This window comes from Cetorhinus maximus, chromosome 21 (assembly GCF_964194155.1).
Source record: "Cetorhinus maximus chromosome 21, sCetMax3.hap1.1, whole genome shotgun sequence".
Taxonomy (NCBI): Eukaryota; Metazoa; Chordata; class Chondrichthyes; order Lamniformes; family Cetorhinidae; genus Cetorhinus; species Cetorhinus maximus.
The window spans coordinates 9380548-9389988 of NC_135899.1; positions in this window are offsets into that span (position 1 = coordinate 9380548).

Sequence of the window (9441 nt, forward strand, 5' to 3'; positions counted from 1 at the left end):
TTTAATAAAGAAAAGGATAGAAGAAAACCTAGAAATGGATTTCAAACAGGAAAATCTTGCTCGACTAACCTTCTTGATTTTTTTGAGTGGGCAACAGGGTCAATGGGAATGTACAGATGCAATTTACCTGGAATTTAAGAAAACCTTCGATAAGATGCCACAAATTGGCTAATAACAGAAAAGGGGGAGTCAAGGGACAAGTTGCAGAATGAATCACCAGCTGGGTTCAAGAATGAAAGCAGACAGTGAGAGTAAAGGGGAATTATTCAGGTGTGGCAAAAGGTAGGAAGTGGTGTTCCACAAGGATCAGCACAATTCACAATTTACATTAACGATTTGGAATCAAAGATCCACAATTTCTAAATCTGCAGATGACACCAAATTAGTGGAAATGGGGAATAGTCAATACTGAGGAGAACTGCACCAAATTACAAGAGAACATTAATAAACGTGCTGCATGGGTAAATAATTAGAAAATAAAGTTGAACACAGGAAAATGTGAGGCAGTACGTTGTGCAGGAAGAATAGGACACCTTGGAAGGTGCAAGTATCGGTGGAGTAGAGAAACAAAAGGATCCTGGAGTACAACAGTAATCACCAAAAGCTGCACCACAGGTGAGCAAGATTGTTAAAAAGCAAACCAAGCGCTAGGTTTTATTTCTAGAGGAATAAAATTGTGAAGTTACACTAAAGCTGTATCAAACCTTGGTTAGACCACACTGAGTAGTGCATCAGTATATATTATAAAACAGATTATAGGAAGAATATAGAGGCACTGGAGAGGGTGCAGAGCAGACTTACAAGGATGATAAGCTGAAATACCTGGACACACACATCAGGAAAGAGCTGATAGGCTGGGTCTCTTTTCTCTTGGGAAAAGGAGGCCAAGGTGGGACCTAAAAGAGATCTTGAAAATGATGCAAGCTTTTAACACCCACCACCACCACTCCCCCCGACTCTTGCAGGGAAGAGAATAACGAGCGGCCATCAATATAAGATAGTCAGCAAGAAATCTAATAGGGAATTCAGAAGGATCTTCTTTACCAAGAGAATGGTGAGAATTTGGAACTCGCTACCACAGGGAGTGAACAGTATTTAAAGGGAAGCTAGACAAGTAGATGAGGGAGAAGAGGATAGATGTTTCCAATGAGAGATTTAGATCAGAAAAGATGGGAGGAGATGCGAGTGGAACATAAACACCAGCATCAACTGGTTGGGATGAGGTGTAGTTAGAACATTCCAGACCATAGGGCCCAGTCAGTTGGAGACTTGGCTTTGGTTTGTTAATTTAAAAATTGGTGCTATTTATTGCACCCATTACAAAAAACTGACACTTGGCAGGAATGTACTTAATGGATTACACATTAAAACTGTACCATCTGGCTGGCAGACATGATGTACCCACAAGCTCGGACTATAGGCCTCACTCGCTGGGTCAGTAGAACATGTGATTGCAAATACAATATAGAAGGAGCTTTCCCCGTTGTAACAATCCATTACAAAGCTCAAGGTGTTGTAATAGACTATCACAAACTCCTTACTCCCCCTCACACCCCCATCCCTCCGCCGTCCCCCCTCCACCTCGCCCGTCTTCCCCCTCCCCCTCCAAACCCCCTAAACCCGCCGTCCTCCCCACCCACTGCTCCCCCCTCCCTCCCATCCCCTCCATTTCCCCGACCCCGCTTCCTCCTTACCCCAGTCTTCGCTGCTCAGCAGGTTCTCGGGAAAGAAGCGACTCTCCAGCTCGCTCACCAAATCCGTTGCCATGGCGTCCGCGCTTCCACAGGGTGAACAATAACAACACGAGTCAAAACTTTCAACGATAAACGCTCCCGACGGTAAAATCAGGCGTCAATAGCTTCCAAAGGGTATAAGTCCCGACACAAGAGCCAGCGGTGCCTCATTCCTGGACGCCCCGAAGTCCGAATACGACCGAGGCCCCAAACCGGAAAAACCGCCTCCCTCAAACTGAGTGTCAGGCGCTCCACCAATCGGCTACTCCATTCCTCGGAAACCCGCCTCCTTCCCTATGAGTGACGGGCGCTCCGCCAATCCTCTTGCCCATTCCTCGGAAACCGCCTCCTTCACTTTGCGTGACAGGCACCAGCACCAATCAACTTCACCGTTACCCGGAACAACTCCTCACTGCGAACAATGACCTTCTAGTATCCAGGAAAACCGGCTTAATAAATCTGAGTGACAGGCGTTGAGGCCAATCCACTTTCACTGTCACCGGAGACGCGCCTCTATCGCTCTGAATGAGAGGCACGTCGGCCAATCCGCTTCCCCATTTAACGAAAACCGATTTCCACCCCCCCCCCATCTATCTCGCTCTCTGAGTCACATGCTCATGGACCAAGCGGCTTCCCGACTGCCTGAAGACCTGCCTCCCTCAGTCTGAGTGACAAGCGGAGCGACCAAACAGCTTCCTAATTCCACGGAAACCCGTTGCTGTCAGTTTTAGTAACAGGCACACCAACCAATCCACATTCCGCGAAAGCCCGCCTCGCTCACTGAGTGACAGGTGCGCTAGCGAATCGGCTTCCTCATTCCCCGGAAACCCGCCTCCCTCTCTGAATGTCAGTGGTCATTTCCGTATTGGTCGGAAACCGCTGAATCACTCTGACTGACAGGAGCTCAAACCAATCGCCTTTTACAATGCCGCAGAAACCCGCCTCCCTCGCGCGGAGTAACTGCCGGTCCAGTCTGTCCGCTTTTAAATTCCGGAAACCCGCCTCTCTCACTCAGAGTGACACTGCCTTCGACCAATATGCTTCGCGATTCAAGGAAACCCGCCTCCCCAATCTGAGTGACAGTTTCTCCGGCCAATCGGTTTCTCCATCCCCAGAACACGCCTCCCTAAGCTGAATGACGGTCTCTTCAGCCAATCTCCTTCTCCAGTCGCTGGAAACCCGCCTCCCATCCTCTGAGTGACAGGTGATGTTGTTTAAAAATCATTGTGATAATGGACAGAATTCCAGGTCCGATTTTTCCTGACAGGAACAGGAGAAGCTGCTGGTATTTCGTATGGATTCCAGATGGGATTGATGTGGGTGCAGTGAATTGGAGCTAAGGTGAGTAAATGGAGTTGAGGTGCAGATCAGTCATGATTGAATCATGAAATCCCAGAGTAAACTTCAGTCCCATTTCCAGACAACTATCTCTCCATTTACTCCAGCCGGAGGCTCTTAAAATCACCCTGATGAAACTGGAATGGACGCTGGAAGGATCCAGACTCTGGAGCAATTTGTAAATAAAACAAACAACATGTTTAGTTTCTGCTTCTTGGATTTAATGATAGACTGTGTCCTTTTTGACAAAAGAAACCTGCTTCCATTCCAGTGGTTCTCAGGTATTTTTGTTTGAAGAAACAATTTACAAATGTAATCATGGACACCCAGTGTAAATTATAATTCTATATAATAGCCATAATATGAACAGGTTACATGCACAGAGAGCTTTAATAATGTTTTTAATAAAACAAGTAAACAGACAAAGCAGAGATAAATGATAACTTTAAGATAAAAGCAAAACATTGCGGATGCTGGAAATCTGCTCCAACTTTACCTCCACTAACTTTTTTTTTGAAAAACATACTTAATTCATAAAATATCTGGTAGAACGTTCCAAACCATTTCAAAATCACCATCACAAAAGTACAATCAGGTTCAACTTTTACAACATGTATCACAAGGTGCATCAATAAAATCAATGAATATTTCAATATGGTCAAAGCAGACAGTCAGACAATGGTAAAAACAAAAAACTGCGGATGCTGGAAATCCAAAACAAAAACAGAATTACCTGGAAAGACTCAGCAGGTATGGCAGCATCGGCGGAGAAGAAAAGAGTTGATGTTTCGAGTCCTCATGACCCTTCAACAGAGAAGGGTCTGTTGAAGGGTCATGAGGACTCGAAACGTCAACTCTTTTAATCAGACAATGGTATTGGAGTTGTCAACATACATCATGTTGCACTCTGAGGTGCTTCAATACATTTATAATACAATTAGCATTCAATGCAGACATTCATTTTGAGCAGTACAGCCCGAGGGGCTCTCAACAGTTCCCAGCCCCTCGGTGCACTGTGGCAGAAATGTCTTAGACAGTGACCCTTCCCCATTGCGCCTTTGCGGCGGCTGCCCCAAGCTTTAGTGCGTCCCTCAGCACGTAGTCCTGGACATTGGAATGTGCCAGTCTGCAACACTCGGTCAGGGACAACTCTTTGCGCTGGAAGACCAACAAGTTTTGGGCAGACCCAACTTTACAACCAATAACATTCTAGTGCAGCAAATGAACTGATTTTCATGTGGTTAAACATTATCTGTTAATGGCAGAGAAACCCGATCAGTTCACACATCATCTTCAATACAGACAGACTTTCAAAACACTTCTCACAGCAATCTCACATCATTTACATGTTTAAACAGTCTCAAGGCAACTTCTTTTACAGAACTGTACAAACCCAGTCCAGTTTCTCAGTGTTATATAATCACTCAAGTAAGTTTGGTTATTGAAACATGGTGACAGTTTCGATTAAGTCAAACTGACAGTTTTATCACGATTATAAGAAACAAACCAACTAGAGATTAATATAAACAGAAAATGATGGAAATACTCAGCAGGCCAGGCAGCATGATAACGGCACTTGCTCACTGCCTGAGCCCAAATTGCAGGACAGCCGAGGATCACAGCAGCAGCTGGTCTCCCACCTCCCATCCCCTCCCCTCCCCTCCGACCGAAAGGAAATGTCAGACTCACCGCTGAAAACCATGACAGCCGAAATATCCATCACCATGAAGAAGGGGAGAATTCGGGAGGTTTGGGAGTGGAAATCTTGACAGCTGCTCATGCAGGAATAACACTAACTCCTGGGAATTTATACAAAGCGGGGAACTTGTTATTTCCCCCACTTCATTTCTTTTTATTTAAGAAATTATTTCCTGGACCTCCTGGAAAGATTCACCGGGCCCCAGTCTGAGGATCACTGAACTGATTCATCTCAAACACGCTGATGTTCCACCACCTTCCGCCTGTGCAGCAACATTACAGGCAGGAAGGTCACCGGGTTCCTGCAGTTCACAGCTCATTCTACCCAGTCAGTTCCTCTCTGCAATTAAGCTTCTCTTTGTTTCTTCTCTCCCCCTCCTTCTTTCCCCCAGCCCTACAGAGGTCCTCGCTGGTCTTTCAGGGACCCCCACCCTCCCCACACACACAGGGACCCCCACCCACCCCCGACACAAACACACACAGGGACCCCACCCCCCTCCAAACACACACACACAGCAACCCCCCCCCCCCGCCACACACACTCACAGGGAGCCCCACCCCCCTTCACACACACACACAGGGACCCCCACCCCCACCACACACACAAACACACACAGGGATCCCCCAACCCAAACACGGCGACTCCCACCCCAGTCACACACTATCTCACACACACACACACACACACACACACACAGACCCCCACCCTCCAAGCACACACACACTCAGGGACCCCCACCCTCTACGCACACACACACACACACACACACAGGGACCCCCACCCGACACACACACACAGGGACCCCCACCACACACACGCACACACACACAGGGACCCCCACCCCACTCACACAGACACACACACAGGGACCCCCACCCCCCCCACACACACACACACACACTCACACAGGGACCACCACCCTCCAACACACACACACACAGGGACCCCCACCCCACACACACACAGGGACCCCCACCCCAAACACACACACACACACAGGGACTCCTACCCCACATACACACACACACAGGGACCCCCACCCCACACACACACAGGGACCCCCACCCCCCAAACGCACACACAGGGACCCCCACCCGACAAACACAGACAGGGACCCCCACCCCACTCACACAGACACACACACAGGGACCCCCAGCCCACACACACACAGGCACCCCCACCCCACACACACACACAGGGACCCCCACCCCCCACACACACACACATACACACAGGGACCCGCACCCCACACACACACAGGGACCCACACCCCACACACACACACAGGGACCCCCACACCACACACACACAAAGGGACCCCCACCCCACACACACACACACACACACATGGACCCCCACCCCCCCCCCCCCCCACACACACACACACACACACAGGGACCCCCACCCGACAAACACACACACAGGGACCCCCAACCAACACACACACACACACACACACACACACACAGGGAACCCCACCCCACAAACACACACACAGGGACCTCCACCCTCCACGCACACACACACAGGGACCTCCAACCTCCACACACACACACACACACACACGGACTCCCACACCAAAAACACACAAAGGTACCCCCACCCCGCACACACACACAGGGACCCCGCCCCACACACACACACACACAGGGACCCCCACCCCACACACACACACACACACACAGGGACCCCCACCACACACACACAACGACCTCCACCCCCCTCACACACACACACACACTGGGACTTCCACCCCCCTCACACTCACACACACACACAGGGATCCCCACCCCATACACACACACATACAGCAACCCCCACCCTAAACAAACACAGAGCGACCCCCACCACAAACACACACACACAGTGACCACCACCCCCCCCACACACACACACATAGTGACCCCCACCCCCCCCACACACACAGTGACCCCCACCCCCCCACACAGTGACCCCCACCCCCCCACACACACACACAGTGACCCCCACCACCCCCCACACACACACACAGTGACCCCCACACACACACAGTGACCCCCACCCCCCCACACACACACACATAGTGACCCCCACCCCCCCCCACACACACACATAGTGACCCCCACCCCTTCACACACACACAGTGACCCCCACCCCCCCCCACACACACACACATAGTGACCCCCACCCCCCCCACACACACACAGGGACCCCAACCCCAAACACACACACACATGGGCCCCACCCCAAACTCACACACACAGGGACCCCCACCCGACAAACACACACACAGGGACCCCCAACCGACACACACACACACACACACACACACAGGGACTCCCACACCAAAAACACACAAAGGTAGCCCCACCCCGCACACACACACAGGGACCCCCGCCCCAAACACACACACACAGGGACCCCCGCCCCACACACACACACACAGGGACCCCCACCCCACACACACACACACACGGACCCCCACCCCCCACACACACACACACACACGGACACCCACCCCCCCACCCGACAAACACACACACAGGGACCCCCAACCGACACACACACACACAGGGGCCCCCACCCCACCCACACACACACAGTGACCCCCCCCACACACACACAGGGACCCCGACCCCAAACACACACACACATGGACCCCACCCCAAACTCACACAGGGACCCCCACCCTACACAAACACTCACACACACACATACACAGACAGACCCCCCCCTCCCCACACACACACATAGTGACTCCCACCCCCACCCCACACACACACACACACACATAGTGACCCCCACCCCCCCCACACACACACAGGGACCCCGACCCAAAACACACACACACATGGACCCCACCCCAAACTCACACACACAGGGACCCCCACCCCACACACACACACACACACACGGACCCCCACCCCCCACACACACACACACACACACGGACCCCCACCCCCCACACACACACACACACACACGGACCCCCACCCCCCCACCCGACAAACACACACACAGGGACCCCCAACCGAGACACACACACACACAGGGGCCCCCACCCCACCCACACACACACAGTGACCCCCCCCCCACCCCCCCCCCACACACACACAGGGACCCCGACCCCAAACACACACACACATGGACCCCACCCCAAACTCACACAGGGACCCCCACCCTACACAAACACTCACACACACACACACACAGACAGACCCCCCCCCTCCCCACACACACACATAGTGACTCCCACCCCCACCCCACACACACACATAGTGACCCCCACCCCCCCCCCCCACACACACACACAGGGACCCCGACCCCAAACACACACACACATGGACCCCACCCCAAACTCACACACACAGGGACCCCCACCCCACACAAACACTCACACACACACACACACAGACCCCCCCCCACCCACACACACACACAGGGACCCCCACCCGACACACACACACACACACACAGAGCGACCCCCACCCCAAACACACACACAGGGACCCCCACCCGACACACACACACACACACACACACAGAGACCCCCACCCCCCCCCCTACCCCCCACACACACACACAGGGACCCCCACCACCTCCACACACACACACACACACACACACACAGAGAGCCCCACCCCCCACACACACAGGGACACTCCCCCCCACAGACACACACACACACAGGGACCCCCACCACCTCCACACACACACACACACACACACACACACACAGGGACCCCCACCCCACACACATACAGCAACCCCCACCCCAAACAAACACAGAATGACCCACACCACAAACACATACACACAGCGACCCCCACCCCACACACACGCACACACAGAGACCCACACACACACACAGTGACCCCCACCACCCCCCCCCACACACACACAGTGAACCCCGCCACCCCCCCCCCCCCACACACACACACACAGTGACTCCCACTCCCCCATACAAACACATACACAGGGACCCCCACCCCAAACTCACACACACAGGGACCCCAACCCCAAACTCACACACACAGGGACCCCAACCACAAACTCACACACACAGGGACCCCAACCCCACACAAACACTCACACACACACAGGGACCTCCGTCCCACACACACACACACAGGGATCCCTACCGCCTCCACACACACAGGGACCCCCACCTGACACACACACACACACACACACAGGTACCCCCAGCGCAAATACACAGGGACACCCACCCCACTCAAACACACTCACACACACACACACACACAGGGCCCTCCCCCCCCCCACGCACACACACACACCGGGACCCCCACCCGACACACACACACACACACACCGGGACCCCCACCCGACACACACACACACACCGGGACCCCCACCCGACACACACACACACACCGGGACCCCCACCCGACAGACACACACACACACACATAGAGACCCCCACCACAGTCACACACACACACACAGACCCCCACCCCACTCACACACACGCGTACACACACACACAGAGACCCCCACGCCACACACACACACACACACACACACAGAGACCCCCACCCCACTCTCACACACACACACACACACCGGGACCCCCACCCGACACACACACACACAGGGACCCCCACCCAACACACACACATACACACAGACAGACCTCCACCCCACTCTCACACACACACATACACACACACA